Below are 17,214 nucleotides of genomic sequence, written 5' to 3'. Positions count from 1 at the left end.
GGGCAGTCCCTACAGCCCTCTGAGCGCTTGGATCGGGCCCCTCTCCCCAAACAGCCACCGTCGGAAGGCACCAGCCCTCCCGGAGAACGTCAATGAACAGTTGGAGCTCTTCATTAGAGAGAACCTAATTAGACATTTATTATTTATGTGATTTTACATTAATGGCCTGGCAACAAGATTTATTTCTCAACTTATTTGTTTCACAATGTGGTTTCTTCAGCAATCAATTGATATTTGGTTAGCTTAATAACTATCTTGTTAAAATTAAATTAAATGCTACTTTGATTTAACTGTATTAAAATAAATGTTGTCATTGTTAATGAAATGCAAATAACTATTTAAATTGTGGCAGTGCTTCACCGAGTTGCCACCGTTGGGTGGAAGGATGTTGAAGAACGCGCCGGTGAGGTGGGGATGGCAGGAGGTGCCGAGAGCTGGGACCCCCAGCCAGCACCCGTGAGGTGAAGGGGAGCTTCTCTCTATCTCCAGCAGGTCCTGGTCGATAACTGCAACGGCGTATGAAAGCAAAGTTTCTTTGTTTAAATAGGAAATCTGTTCTTTAACTTTCACTCTCTGGTATGCCTACTAGGCTAGAAGTGAAAACTGAGTCTGGCTACAAGCGCCTAAGAGCAGATGTGGGTCCTCTGTGGCTGAATAGAGGTTTTACAGACAACGAGTTCAAATGAGGGATCCTCAAGCTTTCCCTGCAGCGTGGGGCAAAGCCCGGCAGAAAGATGGTCCCCGTGCTTAATCGTTTCCTGGCACCATGGGGTCAGAGACCTGAGCCCCCCACCTCAGCAGACATGGATGGAGGTGGGGATAGCGGGACGGCTCCTCTGCAGGTTCCTGCTGTGCCTCTCCCTCCCACCTCCCCGTCACGCCCCGTTCCTCTGGCGGGTAGCAAGCACAGACACAGAAAAAGTCTTCAGTGAGTTTGGGCTGGAAATAAGGATTTGCAAACAGACAAGTAGCTCATTTGCCATAAACTTCTGCTGCTCCTTAGGTCTGAGGAGGAATCCCTGGGTGCAGGCCGTGGGTTGCCAAACACCAGCAAACTCGGCTTCTTCAGCGAATCAGGCAGGGGTAAGGGAAGGCTGTGGATCTCCGCAGATCTTTCCGTCTCTGTAGATGGCAAGAGCAATGTCCATACGAATGTCAAAATGCGTTACCAAAGCTTTCCACTGATATGGATGCCTACCTGAAATAGTAGAAACAGCAGCTGGAGTCATCAGGAAAAAAGTCCTGATGAGCTGCCAAAGCTTCATGCTGAAACTACTCAATCTAAGATGCGTGATGTGTAGGGCTGATCCAGCTCTCGTTGTAGCCAGCACTGATACCACTTGTGACTACAGCAGGATTTGGGGCAGGGCTGCCCTCGTGAGAGGGAGAGAAAAGGCGAATGCAAAGCTCAACCTCTGTAAGTAGGGTCTGTCGTAGGTCCCTGCATTCAGAGGGGTCTGCATGTTTCCCAAAACAACCGAGAAAGTGAAGACACGGTGCTGCACAAGCAACTGTTTTTGTCTTTTTTTTTAATGTGCAGATAAATTGTTCATTTGTGTCCTTAGTGGCCAAATTTGTATGCCCAAGTCCTTGTTACTGAGTTACAAGTACTTTAAGAACAGTTGCATGTACAAAGTTGGAGCAACACACAGAGAGAAATCCTTGAAATAACAAACTATGAAAAGGAGCAGTCACAGGGTCAGTTCCTGGTCCTTCTCTCTAAAAGCACGAGCACATCCAGGCGTTTAATATTCACACAAACTGTTAGCCGCCAGTGGTGCAGCAAAGAACAAACTCCTAACAGAAACGTTGCTGTAGTTTGTAACACTTGTATTTTTGCCCACATGTATTACCAGTTATTGACAAAAGTGCGAGGACCACACATGCATACTATAGGGAGAAGATATTCAAGATGAAGTACAGTACTGGATCTGCATTCCTTCCACAGTCCAGACACAGGCATTCCATCACATGTGTGTTTTTTTGGGGTTTTTTTGGGGTTTTTTTTTGTTTTGGTTTGGTTTTTTTTCAGATATAATGATGCAACAGATCTAAGCCTGGGTGATATAATAGATGGGATGAGGAATCGGGGAAAAAAAAAAAAAAAAAAGAGTGAAGTTCAGCTCAGTATGAAATGTCCAAAGATTTAAAATTGGTGTGGGTTTTAATAAAGTTAGATGAACAACATACGATGCTTCGTGCTATATTAATGTTCCAGCACTTGATGCTTCACGTGATTTTCCAGCAGCTTTCATTTATTGAATTTCCTGCTTAGATTTTTAGTGAAAAGAAAGGAAGATTATGAAACATCCCCTTTTTAATTCTAATTTAATTGTATACAATTAGCTAAATACATCATTTGCTACGACTTCAGTTAATACATTGTTAAATATTATTTTTGCAATAGTGTGCCAAATGGCATATTAATAATATTTGGTGTCATTAGCACTAGATTACAAAAATATTTGCATACTGCCTATTAGGATGCGATATGATGTGTTTCTGCATTGGTTGACTATGTAGGTGACTAAGGATTATGAACTAGTTCTCGACCCATATCCTGGATTTTAAAGCTTCCAGATTTGTTTGTTTATTTTAAAAAGAATTAAAGTCAAGTTCCTGACACTGTTTTTGTGGCATGGTTTTCTAGAATAAGCACATTCAACCTTATTCCTGGTCAGACTACGCTTTCATAGTTATACTTAGCCTGCCCCAATTCCCTGAAGTTTGGTCTCTCTATTCTTCTCTATTTCTTACTCTGCCAAGAATGATGAGGGGAAAATTGATCCTGCCTTGGGGATGAGGGACCGGAGTAAATGACCTCTGTGGGGCCTTTCCAACCCTATTTTTCTTCAACCCTGCATAGTCCGGAGCTGTCATGCATCTAGCCGGCTCGCGGTGGAGTCGAGGCAAACTGGCGTCCATGCTTGGCTTGCAGCTTCTGTACTGAGAAAAAGATAGCAGCGCAGCTCCAGCCGTCACTTGGCGTTTTTATACCTGTTGTGCTGGTGAGACAGGGAGATGCAGGGCTCCCTCCTGGCTCAGATGTCCTCTTGTTACTGCCGCTGCCCTGAGGGATGTACTACTGGGCTGATCCCCCAGCCTCCAGGCTGCTTCTTCAGCCCTGGGACGCTGGCTGCCTCCCGGCTGGAGGGGGCTGCCGTCGTGCCCGACTCTGCCGAACGCCCTTCGCTGCAGGGCCTGGGACATACGGTATTTGACAGTAATGCACCGTGCTGCAATTGCAGAAAAATTGAAGGTGTTGCCTGCTGTTGCGCAGCACAGAAAACCGGTGGCAGCTTGCGCCGAGGTGTGCCAGCCAGCGGTGTGCCCGAAGCAACATTTTAATGCGAGAGGGGCCTGAGGTGCTAGATTTGATCCTGTGTTCGAACTTCGTCTCTCCTAACCCTAGGGACGGCTCACTCCAGGGCTTTGGTCTGGCCCGAAAGCGATGAGAGGAAGCATTTTCGAACTTGAAATGACTTTTGGCTTTCCAGGGCCACCCAGTATTTGGGCTTGCCTTTCCAGGGCTACAAGTACTTCCAGGTGTTTGGGGCAGAGCCATATGTAAAAACATCCTTTTCAAGAGCAATAGCGCTCTGCCACTTGTGCTGTCTGTAGCATGGAAGCAACAACAAACAGGAAACCGTAGCAATAGGGGTCAGACAGAAATATAGGTTCTAGCAACTAGTTGGAAACATTGAAGATTAATGATTAATTTAGAAAACAAAAGTGAGGTGTTACTTAGGTTGTCGTGTCAAGTTCTGGGCTGATTGGCCTGGAGGCTGGAGCTCCTAGGTGCCCTGAGCAGATACGGCAGCTGCAGCGAAGCAGTAGCGCTCCCTATTTATGCAATAACCTGACATTTGTGATTCGCTTGGAAAAGAAACACAGGTAGCTGCAGCTCAAGAAATGCACAGGCTCTGCCCCAGAGCTGCCTTTACTCTTCTCAGGGATCACCTCTGGCAAGGGGGGAGTTTAATCTAGGTTTTCTTGCAGTCCTCAGGCTGGATACCTGTGTCTGTACTGGTGGTAACCCCAGGCAGGCAGCGAGGCTGCGAAGGCTGTTCGACGGCTGTGGGGTGTAATGATGAACTCACGGAGGAAGAACAATTGCTTTGGCTTTTTTTGTGTCTTTCTGTTTTTTTATTCAAAAGTAAAATTCCAGGATGCTGGTGGAGGGATTCTTTATTTCTTTCCTTCTTTCTTTCTCTTAGTGTCTTGAGACAAAAGTGTTTAACAACAGACCTTAATAGAGTGGGAAGTAAGTAACAGCAAAGAGCGAGCAGAGAGAGGTGAAGTGAACATGAACTAGTTTCCGCAGCCTTTGACAGCTCATCTGGTGGGAATAATGGGTAATTTATGTAGCATTCCCCGCTTCAGATTATTGAGTGGCTAGACTGAAGCTGGGAAACACTCCAGGTCCAAATCAGATACAACAAAGGGGATATTTGTAGTCCTTTGTGTATTCCTTTATTGTATTCATTTTTATTAATTTCCTGATACTGAAAGTATTTGGGGTGGGGAAGACAACGTATCACATCCCACACTCTGTCCTCATGGTAGTTGCTCAGGGTGCCGGGGTCAGCACATCCGTGGCAGGTCTGCGAGGCTGCGCTGTCAGCTTCGGATGAGATCCCCGTGCAGGGTACTCTGCCCAGCCCTGCCGCGTAATCCGTCACGTCCGTGAGCCCAGTGCTGATCGGAGAGAAGAAACCGAAGAAAGAAAGTACTTAGGTTTAGTTTACCAGTAGGGAAGGGTCACTGTGAAGTACCACCAAATCATTTGCTGGTCTACAAGCAAGTCAGTCTGCCTCTTCAGGTCCAGACCAATATTGATACTCATCTGGTTCTGGTTTGTCCCAAAAACCGGGCTACCAGAGGATGGCCGCCGCCTCAGCAGAAAGCGTGGCGAGGGCAAAACTGCAGTCCCTTTCTCTGCAGTCTCAGCCCGTACGGCAGCTGCTCCCCAGCTGTGTGTCTGGCAAACAGCCTGAATTTGTGACGTAGTGGCCATACACACAGTCAGCATCGCTGTGGGTGCCTCGTCCTGCCCTAGGGAAGGATGGAGGTCAGAGAAGCGCTTGGGCAGGGGTATGGCTTCTCCCAGCTGGCCAGGGCATGCTGAAGACAAGTTCTCACTTTGGGGAAGTTCAAGGAAAGGCAATTAAATCTCAGCAAATTCAGAAAGCAGCGTTTTCCTTAAAAAGCCCCAGAAAGATGCTGAGGGAGAGGGTGGTCCAGATGACTGGAGATGCTGACCCCGTCAGCCGCTGCCCCCGAGCTGGTCGTCCCAGCCCCATCCCTGCTCCTGGCGCAGCTCCTCTGCCTAACACAGACGCTTACGTGGGGCGAGACGATGCTCTGAGCCTGGATGTGCCAGGGGAGCCGGGGCGACCTGCTCAGGCACCTAAGGGCCCTGTGCCTGCCCACGTCCTGCCTGCTCTCCTCACCCTCTGGGAGGGTTCCTGCGGCTGGGTTTCGGAGGAGAGAAGCTGCAGGATGGTTGGCCTCCTCGCGCCTTTGACTTCTTCAGAAAGCGTGTGAAGAAGGGCTCTGCTGATGGAGAGCAAACAGGGGCGTGGGGAGACTCTGTGCAGCGCTTACAGCTCCTGCGAGCTTTCCGGTTGGTTTTTTTGGTAATATTTGTAACTACTCTGCTAATTGTGAACGTCCTTTTGTGCATTCGCCTGAAGAGAAATGCTACACGGTAGACTGGGAAATGTCTCCTGTTCTGTGAAAACAAACAAGAAGAACCAACAAAATCCCAATAAACCCCTTAGAGTCCTTCTTCTACTGCAACTATTCTATCATAAGAGGTTAGGAGAGCTTTTGTTGGGGGGGGAAAAAAGGGATTTCAGCTTGCAGTATATTTTGCCTGTTTTGCTGCTAATGAAATCATATGCTACTCATAACACTTAGGGGCATATTACTTTACAGATTGCAAATAACCTTTTCGGGTAACTATTAACCATATTTAAATGTGTCCTAATTACATTTATTCACAGCAGCTAAGATTATTGGAAGTAATGTTACTTTTCCATTGGAAATCTTTATAGCCAATTTAACATTTCCATTAGTTTCCGAACATATATGTCATTGAAAAAAATACACCAACAGTTCCTCTGAGCCTGACGCTTTCCGGCTGCAATCCTTTTACACCATTGCATCCATCTTTTGTAGGCAACATTGCTCACTCCAGTTTTATACCAGTGCGGCTAGAAATAGAATTAGGTTTTCTACCTCCACTCAACATTATTCGGCGTTAATCCTCTTTGGCAGAGGCAGCAGTCAGCTCGCTGCCAGCTGTTGGCAGGTCGCTGTGAAGCACTGGAGTTGATGTCAGTTTTAGAAGTTGAAAATGCACGCGGTGTTTAATGGAGAAGTATTATAAATTTCTTTAAAATGAGTGAGTGCACTTAAAATTTAAGGCAGCTGTTAGGATGGGCCCTCTGTACTCCCATGAGCATTTGGTAGCTGCTAAGGGAGGAAACTGAAAATGAATAATCTGTTTTTTCCATTCTCATGCCATGTTATTTTATTAGCATCTCACTATCTCAGTTTGTCTGTAAAATGGACAAATTACTCACCTGGATGCTCCACCACAGAGCAATGAGGCTTATCTAATATCCTGCAAGAGTAATGTTGTAATTATAGCAACCTTCATCAAAAGGGTTGGAAGTATTCAAAGGAGTAATCATTATTCTAATTTTGTAAGTGGGGAAAGTGAAACAGAACCGCAGTGACCTGTCAGAGGGGCAAGTGGCAGGAGCTGGGCTTCCCAACACTCCCTGCCTCTCCCTTGGGGCGCCAGGTACGAACTCAGGGCAAGCAGTAGGGACACTGCCGTAAGACAGGAGTCTTTGTGTACGTCTTGAAATACTATGGGTCTGCACACAGCGTACGGCTTTAGGGTATCGGCTTGCCTGTGTGCAGGGGTAGCTCCTGCAGAGCCTTCTCGGCAGGGTTGCAGGTGAGATCAACCGTATTCTCCCTGCAGCATCGGGGCTGGTTCTGTCTGTTGTCATAAGAGGAGAAATAGCCATAGTTCTCCCCTCTAGTATTTGGTATTAAGAATTTCATAATGCAGTTGCTTATGTACTCTTCCTCACCTTGTTCTCCTTATATCAATATAAATCTACATTTTCTCTCCTTTTAAGCAAAAGGCTAGTATTTCTTTTCATCCCACCTATTCTAAACCTAGAATACCTGCAGTTAGCTTAAACACCACTAACAAAACCTCTGTGTTTTGCAAAGAGTTGGAGGCAAGATGATGTAAAGTGACTCATGGTTTATATACAAGTATATGAAAGCCAAACTAGCCTTTGGATAGCTATGGATAATTCTTTCTGTCCCATAAAGGACTGGTAGTTCACACTGCTTTTCATATTTTAGTTGCTGGGAGTTCATACCGATTATGGTATTTATTTAAAATAACAAGCTATGTGAGTCTGTCCAATTCCCAAGAACCCCATTGCCACTGTTCATTACAAGCTACGATTAGTGACAGGATTACATTGTTAATGTCCGCAGGTATTCTGAATATTAGACCTGTCTCTTGTGTGTAGTTCTCCCTTCTGGTTACCTGGGAGTTGTCTGCTTGTATTCCCTCACCTCAAATCTTTACCAACCAGAAATTATACACTTGTAAAACAGGCGTGCTGTTCTGTTACAGTGAATCAATGGCTTTGCTCTCAGTCCTCTTTTTGTGTGTTATTAAAAATAAAAGTTTTTCTAAATACAGCATGAGTGCTGTTGCCGATTAAAAGTTTGCGTTAGATTTTGAATTGAAACCTCAGCGCAAGGGTGAACGTTAAGTTTGCTGATGGTTTGTGGCTCCATGGTATGTTTATTTGAAGCTGGAGGTGAGAGAGGAGGACATGGTGATGGGTCTTGGTATCCATCTAGAAAAGGATTGGGTAATGGACTAGAGTTTAGTCTCCATTTGGTCTCCAGAAGACTCAGTTTTATTTGCTAGTGCAAGCTGGTGGTGGCTTAGACCATGTTCAGGTGCTCAGTTGAATTTTTGGCCAACTTGTGATGTAGATCTACTGTTACGATTCATCTGTAACATCCCTAGAATGTAACTTAATTTTTCCATCAGCCTGTGCTTTCATTAAAAAGCCTCATATATTTAAACGGCAGGTACGGCCAAAACTTACGGCTCCAGTTTCAAATTCTACAAGGAGAAGTCAGCAACAGCCAGGTTTCCTGCGGCTCCTTGAAAATGTAGGACAGCCCATACAACCACGCAACGGCCGCAAAGGCTTGTTAAACAGCAAGGACTTGTGGTCCCAGAGGTTTGGTAGGTTATTTCAGATTAGAAACGCTTTGGGGTTTTAGCTCTAAGATGCGTAAATCCTAGCGTGGAGTGGTTACCTTTCTTCTTAATGCAGTCTTCAGAAGTTTGTGCGCTGCCCCATACGTACCTGCACAGTGTGATGGGTGGAATGGTCTCTTGGTGGAGCCCTGTAGCACTGGTTTTGGAGTATGGTAGCAAAGAGGGCGGCACTTGCCACCCTCATAGTACAGTACTCAAAGGGCAAGTTCAAGCTGTGCCTGTCACCAGAATTTACTTCCATGGGAAACTGAACTGCAGATAATCTAAATAGAACGCTTGTTAGTCCCTGTATCACTGCAAGAAGAACAAGACAGCCTGAGTTAAAGTGGAAAGAAGCCCTCATTCTGAGCCCTGTATTAACATGTTTTGCATTTCTTTCTTTCCAAGTTGACCACAGTGAAACCAATCTGCCTCAAATTTCATAGTCAAGATTTTGTGCCAAGATTATATATAAAGTGGGTCAGCTATTCAGAGCTGGTAATTTATGTGAATACGGGATTTGTACCGATTTGTTGTTATCTAAAATGACTAATGTTTCATAAAAACAAATTTCTGCTTGTGGATTGCTCTGAGAGTGGCAAATACTGCATCTGTACCAACATGCCACTCTCTGGGGCTGCTCGTGGGCGACTGGTCGCTTCAGCCAGGCAGGCCTGTCTCACTCCTTGGACACCGGTGGTCGAGGCACAAAAAGGTAGGATGGCCCTTGAAACACTCCAGGAAAGAGTGGGAATCATTTCTGGAGTGAAGGAGGAGCTATGCCAGCTGGATTAAAACATTTTCAGGACACCTAAGGTTGTTTGGAAAAAAAACCCTGACCTTTTTAATATATATTTGCAACCATAAAGCCCCCTGAAACTTTCTCAGGGCAGGAAACAGCTGATCGTCAGGCTTGTACACATGTTGAACCGATCACTGTAATAATGATGGGCACAATGGGTACATTGAATTGATCGTTAATACCTCACCTAGGTGGGAGTTGCCATAGCTTTAGTCACCTTGCATGCCCCCGGCATTGGGCTGGGACCTGAGCAGGAGCCTGCCTGGCACGGGGCTGCCGGGAACGTCTCCTGCTATGCGTGGTCTGTCCTTTCTCCCTCTCCCTTCCTTCGCCCACGCCTTTCCAGCCCAGCAGCAAAGTCCTGTGCTCTGGGGCCAGCTGCAGGGCGAAGGCATCTCCCTGCAGAGGGGACGGGTCCCCTGCAGCCCCTGTTTTAGAGGTACCCTTACCAGCTGGGATGGTCTCTAGTAGACTCCGATATGTGGGCTGTGGCAGAGCATCAAGAAGCAGATGGGTGCACACTAAAAGCAAAGGGCCATTTGGCATGTAGTCATTAGCCGTTGCCGAGTGCATTAGTCCTCTTATGTCTTTCAGAAAGTCATCATTTTATAACAGAAAATTGCTATTTTGTTCCAAGTAGACTTAATTTCTATAATAAGAATAAAACCCCTTAATTAGGGTTCGGAAGAAGCAGAATATCATGCAGTTAATCGGAAGGGAGTAGCTGCTAAGCTCACAAAAGGGGACGGGGTGGCCCTGCAGCAGGGTGGCTGCGCGGGCGCCCTGCAGCCCGCGGGGTTTGTGGCCGGGCAGCTGCTGCCCGGCGCGGGGGCAAGGGAGAGGCGTGCTCGGCCTCTTCTGGCAGCCGCGCTTTCATCTTCGTGTGCCGAAACCCCTGCGCCTTACCAGCCTGCCCCGCGCCTCAGCCTCTGGCTGCTGTTCCAGAAAACTCATAGAATCATAGAATCACAGAATGCTTTGGGTTGGAAGGGACCTTGAGAGATCATCGAGCCCAATCCCCCTGCAGTAAGCAGGGATTGAACCTGCGAACTTGGCGTTATTAAAACTCTGCTTTTTGCCAGTGGACTGTGGTGGATATTGTGCAGATTCGGCTGTCAGAAAAAGACATTTCGATCATTTACATTCAGGTTGTATGATTTTGGGATTGGCTCAGCTGCTGGTGCTACCTTTATCGCCAGCATCCCGTTGCGGGTGACCACGGGTAGCATGTCATTTGTTGGTCTCCATTCATCATCTCTAGCTAATTAAGTGATGCTTTCATGTATTTGGTAAAGTCCTCTAATTGATGTATAACTCAAGCTGAGGTCAGGGCTGTCTCTGGTAAGAGCAGAGCGTGTTTAAGTGGAACACACACAACCCCCGAGGGGGACGTGAAGGGTGAGGGGAGCGTGAACTGCTCAGGAGCGTGGGACAGGGGCTGAGGATGTGCTGCACCAATTCATTATCAGCCATCACCACCTAGTGGCAAAAAGGCTCCCTCTGGATTCATCTGCTAACTTACGTGTCTCTTTCAAGGTTTTTTCCCCGTAAAAAACAAATTTTCAGACAGGGTTCGCATTTGCAGGGTTGACTCTGGACTCCACACCAGCTTTTAGGACAATGTGAAATGTCCTTCCGTGCAGGGAACCACTTCTGCTTCGTGCAAACTGACATCCGACCGAACTCATACGTGTTGCCTCTAGACACCTCGACTGCGTACACGGATAAAATGGAAATGTTTTAGCTTTTGCCCGGGAAGCGAACAGACCTTTTACACCACCCAGACTCACACACAATATAACCCCAATCCTGAGACCCAAGGAGATGGGGATCTGTGACGTAGGTTTTCATCTTCTTACAACAAAAGGAATAGAAGTCCCTGTCCCTAAAATAAAATATAATCTGGGTCTTATAAGTCCTTTAACAGTGTACCCTAGAAAACAGGGGTGGGAATACTATACAGGATGGGGGTGGGACAGGCACCTCCATTTCCTTGTTAACAAATGGTGAACAAAACTAAGAAGTTACTGAAGCCCACTAAAAGAATAGATGGGAATAGAAACTATATTGCTGCCCTGGTCCCTTCTTGAGCGCATAACCTGGTAATCTGTTTCGACCGCATCAGTTCCATCTTCCTTTTCATTCTCCCCGCCTATGCTTCTGGAAACATAAACTTCTGCCTGTCCCCTGGCAAGTGTTCCCCCTGGTTTGCTTGGACCCAGGGTTTTGCCTTCTGCCTGTTGCCCTCAGCTGCCCCCCTCAGAGGGGAGTCTGCAGGTGAAATCCAGATAACGTCTGGTAACAACATTTTCTTCAGATAGAGAACGACTCTGCACTAAAACTTGTTCTTGACAGTTCAGTGTGCTCACCATGGCAATTAAATTAACTGAGAAAGGAGTTACGGCTCCTTCATTATAGTTGTGAATATGCTTTTAATTTCATGATTTGCTAATGGATAAAACATTCGACGCCCTTAAGAGTACATTGGCAGGGTGTTTGCTGGCAGACGGTGCTCCCTCTGCCCTTTCTCTGAACTGGTTGGCTCCCAGTGTGGCTGAAATACCTCCTCTGCCTCCGGGGAAGCGCAGGATGAGCTTGTGTGTGCTCACAAACTGCCCTTTCAGATGGTCCCTCAGTGCCTTTAAACCTTGTTTTCAAAGCTGCTGTGTGCAATAGAGTTTTTCAACATATCCCCATGCTTCCCATTACCCCATATCTTTTGTAGGGTTGGTGGGGAGCCTAGGCAGGCTTGGGAAGTGCAAAGCCATGCTGGCAGCCGCAGGCACACCGAGGAGCCTGAGAGTCGTGGCTTTTGGTGCAGAAATGGGTTCAGTTCCTATAAATCCGAATTGCTTTGGCTGCCGTCTCCAGGCTTTGGGCGATGCCTGATCCATCCCTTGGTACCTCAGGCTAATCCCCGCAAAGGGCCTCTGCCCGGGGGTGGCCCTGGCATAGCTTGGCATGAACACCACGGCATACCCTGGCGGCATGCAAAACCGGTGACTTTCACGTGCTCCTCTTAAACAGGTGCTTGCACAAAGCTTCAGAGGGTGGGATAATTAAACCGTGTCATTTTTAGGAGGTCACCTCTATGCTCTGGACCTCCGGACGGTTGGTAGGCCAAGCAGTCTGACGCAGAAACAATTAAAGGCTCACTGGTGGGCTGGTGTAAGCCTCATGGATTTGGGGTGATGCTGGTCCGTGATAAAACATTTCAGTTTTTCTGGCTGTTTTTTCTTCCCTGTAAGAAAAAAATCAAAAAATATCTCCTGAGCCTACTATTTTCTGCAAGGGGGAAAAATTTCTGAAAAATTGCTTCAGATGAATATGGTCTATGACGTTGAAAGTGATTTTCAGTGGAAGGTGTATATACAATTCATGGACTAGCATGGTAGTTTTCTTTTGAAAATTTCGTGTTTGGGTTTGTATTTAATAGTGGTATATAATCTTAATGAAGAGTAAGATCAGAACAAACCCAACCTTCTTTTGGTCATTTTCTTGACCCTCTCCTAGTGCGCACACCCGAGCTGTAGTTTGCATGTATGCCTGTTGTTCAAATGACCAACATTCAGCCTTCCCTCTCTTACAAAAAACCCCCAACAGTGCTGACTGGTGGGAGACCAGAAATCCCTTTGGGAGCGGAGGTCTGTGACGCCTGCCCAAGCTCTACTTCAGCGAAGGGCAGTTACCATATGTGTAATACTCTTGTGAAAATACATCCGAAGCGTAGGATGCTCAGCCAAGGTTACCCTCATTCTCCAGCTGAGGGGTGACGGGCTGCAGATGTCTTTTCAGAAACACACACCTTCGACCTTTCCTTGTTGGTCCCCTGTCCGTCTGTGAACAGGCATGAGAAGCATGAACGGCGACAGGCGGGCTTGCCACCCGGGTGGTGTGAAGCCGGCAGAACAAGTGGGATGCTGTGCTAGGAGCAAAAGCCCGAGCAGCCATCTGGTCCAGAGGGGTGGCTGCAGCGGAGAACACAAGAGCACCAGAGCACCGACTCTGCACACTTGTAAAAGTGTGCAAAAAGGCCTTTTTTATCCCAGCACATCCAGCTCGCATGCGAGGCTTCGAGTTATCATTCAGGTAGTTGAAGCTGACCGTGCCGTGCTGTAAGGTCAGGACCTCTTATGCTGCGCACAGCTGTATATTTACAAAATGCCTTTCGTCTACACGGCCCAAATGTGCGTTTAGTATGAACACAAGACCGTTGCCTGCCCCTCTGCTCCCCAGACTGTCTTAAAAGTATGTGTAGGGGTAGTCATGGCTGGAGTAGACAGGTTGAGCTTTGCCGGGGTGTGGGTAAATGCCGATATTGTGCGTGTACGGTGTAATACGTAATGCTTCGTCTCCTCTGCCCACCTGGTGAGGGGCAAGTGAAGCAACTGTGCTGCGCACAGCTGGATAATCTGCTGTCTTACTGCAGCAACTGCCGCCAGCCCACCAAAGAAAGCGTTTTGCAAGTGTCTGTGGTGCGATGCAGTGACTTATTAGCAGGCTGAGGCCCAGGAAAGGTGCTTGCTGCATGAGAGAAGCTGTTGAAGGTACTGAGTTGGCAGAAGGAAGATGGAGAGAGCTTGGGAAGCAGACAGAAAAATCAGTAAAGGAAAGCATTGCTGTGGGAACCAGCTGCCAGTCAGCCTGGGGTAGAGTCCAGGCAGAGCTGCCGGTGCCCGGCCAGCCACTGCTGGTCACTGAGCAGAGACAGGAGAGAGCAAGTACCGAATGTGCACAGAAATCCCCCCTGCTGACAAGCCCCCCCTTAGCACAGTTACCCACTCTAAGCCAATAAACTATGGTTTGAGCAAATACCATGGGTAAACTTTGGGGAATTTCTTGGAAGCCCTGGTCCTGAAGTCTATTATTTTGAAATTAGCAATCAGGCTTCAAAAGATGTGTGTAAAACAGGATTTAAGGAGTGGTTGTGTCAGGCCATATATATTCTGATGTGCTGTAGGTCAAAGCCTCTAACAAACAGCAGGCAGTGACACGTCCCCCGTCCTTTCATTGCTGCCTTACGTGTAACTCTGTTTTTCCCTCATCTCAAACCAGCACATGGTAAATTCCTCCAACCCGTCGCATTTATCTTTGAAAGTGACTTCTCAGGCAGGCGGAGGATCTCTCCTCCTCTTTCTTTCTCTCAGTTGAGAAGAGCCTCTTCCTCTTTCATAACATTATAATGAACCTGAAATCTGTTGTATCTGGTTTTTCCACCATTTTATGAAAAATTCGACCCAACTTTTACCTGCCTGCAGCGTGCGATGCTAGGACAGAGACAGCAAGGGGGAAAACGCTTGCCAAGCCAATGACTGCATTTAACTTATGTTGCTTGTTTCTCCCTCTCCTTGGAGAGGCGTACAAATGAAAATTCAAGAGACCAGAATAAAAAAAGCGTGGCTAGATAGAGGGTGGCATTAGCAACAAAATGGGAAAGGACATTTTGTTCGTGTCACAACAGGATCTATTTTAAGAGCTTGTTGCATGTTTCATGGCATAAAATAACTTCTGGGATTATTTTTTCTAAAAAAAAAAAAAAATAATGCCCATGCCCACTGCAGAGAGCACTAAAATAGTCCACTCCAACCACTTCAGACAGGATGTATGGAAACAATCAGCATTGGTTTGAGGTAAGAACAAATAGAGGCAACTATCTGGTGACGCAGAAAAAAGAGAGAGAAGAGCGGGATTTTGCTCAAGTAGATTGAAAGAGTCAGTGGCATTGGAAGGATTATTAGGGATGATAGAAGTGGTAATTTGTTTGACCTAGTAACTGCTCTAATTGGTGGCCATCCCTTTGAATACAAATACCCTGTTGAATATTTCCAGTAACTCTCCTGGAAACAAAACAAATGTGTTCAGATCTCCCCTGGGCGGGAGGAGACTGCTTTTACTGCTAAGGCAGAGTGGGGGTCAGATGCCATCAAGTGCGTTAAAAACACACGCTCTCTTCAACTGGCAGGAGCATCTCAAAATGATTGTGTTTTTTCTATGTACAGCTCTAATTAAAGGTCTAGGTTTCAATTAGTCTCTTGTTTTCCTGGCCTATAATGTTACATGTTGGTCAGAACATTTTGTTTTAAGCAGAAAGCTCACCCAGCCAGTATACACACTGCTCTGAGATGTTTTTAGTTATAGATGAGGTGTGATTTTAAAAATACACATAGGAACGAGGCATCTAGGTCCTACTGAATTTCACTTTGATGTAAGCATAAAACCCACCTAGATGTCTTCAAAGCATCCCGAAGGGCAAAATGTAACTGTGCTTCAAATTCATTTTCAAAGATGAGTGGTCAACTTTGTCCGAACACTTTCAGATTTTAGGTTTAAAAATATTCTAGAATTGGCATTTTCCGCTTCCAGTGTTATCTCCTCCCAAAGTCTGCTCAAGCTAACAGCAGTTAGGTTCAGCCTAGTGCGTGTACCGATCCTTCTCAAGTGTTCCGCCTGTTAACGGGACATGAAGTGTAGACGTGATACATGCATGCAGCAGTCAAGTTCTGCTGATGACCAGACATTAACCTTAAAAATGAGCTAGTAAGCTGTGTAAACATGATTGGGAAGGAGCCTTTTTTCCTGCTGAATGCTGTTCAGGCCCTCAGGTGTGAGGACCTCATCTTGTCCAGCACCTCTCCCATGGGTTACCATCTAGACAGGAACCTGGTTCCCCCCCCATGGGAAAACTTCACTTTCTGAGTATAACCAGGTAGATACCTGACAAAATGATGACTCAGCAACCAGCAATGTGTGAGGTAGACTTTATCACCTGCATTCCCCAGGAGCCCCTCTGCCCTTAACTTGCTTCACCTGACCCTTCCCTCTACACCCCCCGCCTCTGCTTTGGGCAGGTGATCTGACCATGTGGGTTATCTCAGGAATAATTTGCAAGCATCATTACAGTAGGAGAGGGGCAGGTGACATGAAGCGCAAGCGATGTGGGCAAGATGCTCTTAGCTGTCTTTCAGGTGAATTTGTAATGCTTTGGAAAACGACAGCCCAGCTTCACTGATGTGGTGGTTTATCTGAGGAATAAACAGAAGTGCAAGTGGGGCTGCCGTTTCTCATCTTTTTCTCTGCTGTTGGGTAGGCTTTTGTAAGAAACATTGTGTTTTCACAGAGTTAAATGACACAGTAACTGAGAAATATATCTTTATTATTAGAATGTTTATATTCTAAAAACTTTTATCTGGGGTTACAGTACAATCCAATTTCTTTCTAATTAACTAACCTGGCATTTGTTCAGCAAGTAACTGTAATTTAGGATTTGAAAAGTTTAAAACATGCAACTTCTTTTACTCTCTTTTTCTCCTCCTCCCCCAAAAGGACAACTTAGGGTCAAGATTTTGGTGTGATAAATAATAAAATAAACATCTCATTTGTGAACTAGTAGTTGCACTTAACTTTGGTGACTAACAGAGTAGGCATTTAAAAATAAAAATATTCTTTCAGTGTCAAGTGGATAAAGGAACGCATGAATATATTTTACTTTATTCTCTTTCTAAAGCTTACCTTTATTATCTTCAAAAAGGGTTGTTTTTTCAGGTTTGCAAAAGGATGTGGGAAGCAATAGAAAAAACTAAAAGATGTTTCTATTTCGTGGCTTGCCTAAGAAAGTTGTCGTAAAGTACGATCTGACCCAAACCCATGCAACACGATTAACAACTCCTTTTCACCAAACACAATGCCAAGCATAAGGCCAAGTGTGGCCTTGTGACATGGTTAAACAAATATTAAAATGTCATTACAACCCAAATACCTGAATTGGTTTTACACTGTGACTTTCTACTGAAACAGTGTTGAGAAACTTTAAACATATATCTGATTGTTCCTTATACACTATTTAAAATAAAAGTGAGGAATAATACTCTCTTTCTTCGCTCTGCTACTTTCTGGGAGCTCTGTACACTGACAAATGTATGACATCTGTAGTTACCTGATCCTAACTGACTGATTGGTCATCTTCTGCTTTAAAAATATTGCAACTCAGGTGCTTATTGCAGCAGTAATCATAGTGATACACTGTCTGTTAATACTCAGTTCTGCTTACAGTCATAGTTATAAAAAATGAAAAACATTTTTCACAAATCTTTGT

The sequence above is a fragment of the Pelecanus crispus genome, chromosome 10 (assembly GCF_030463565.1).
Source record: "Pelecanus crispus isolate bPelCri1 chromosome 10, bPelCri1.pri, whole genome shotgun sequence".
In the NCBI taxonomy this organism is placed as follows: Eukaryota; Metazoa; Chordata; class Aves; order Pelecaniformes; family Pelecanidae; genus Pelecanus; species Pelecanus crispus.
Note: the sequence above shows the minus strand (reverse complement) of the source record.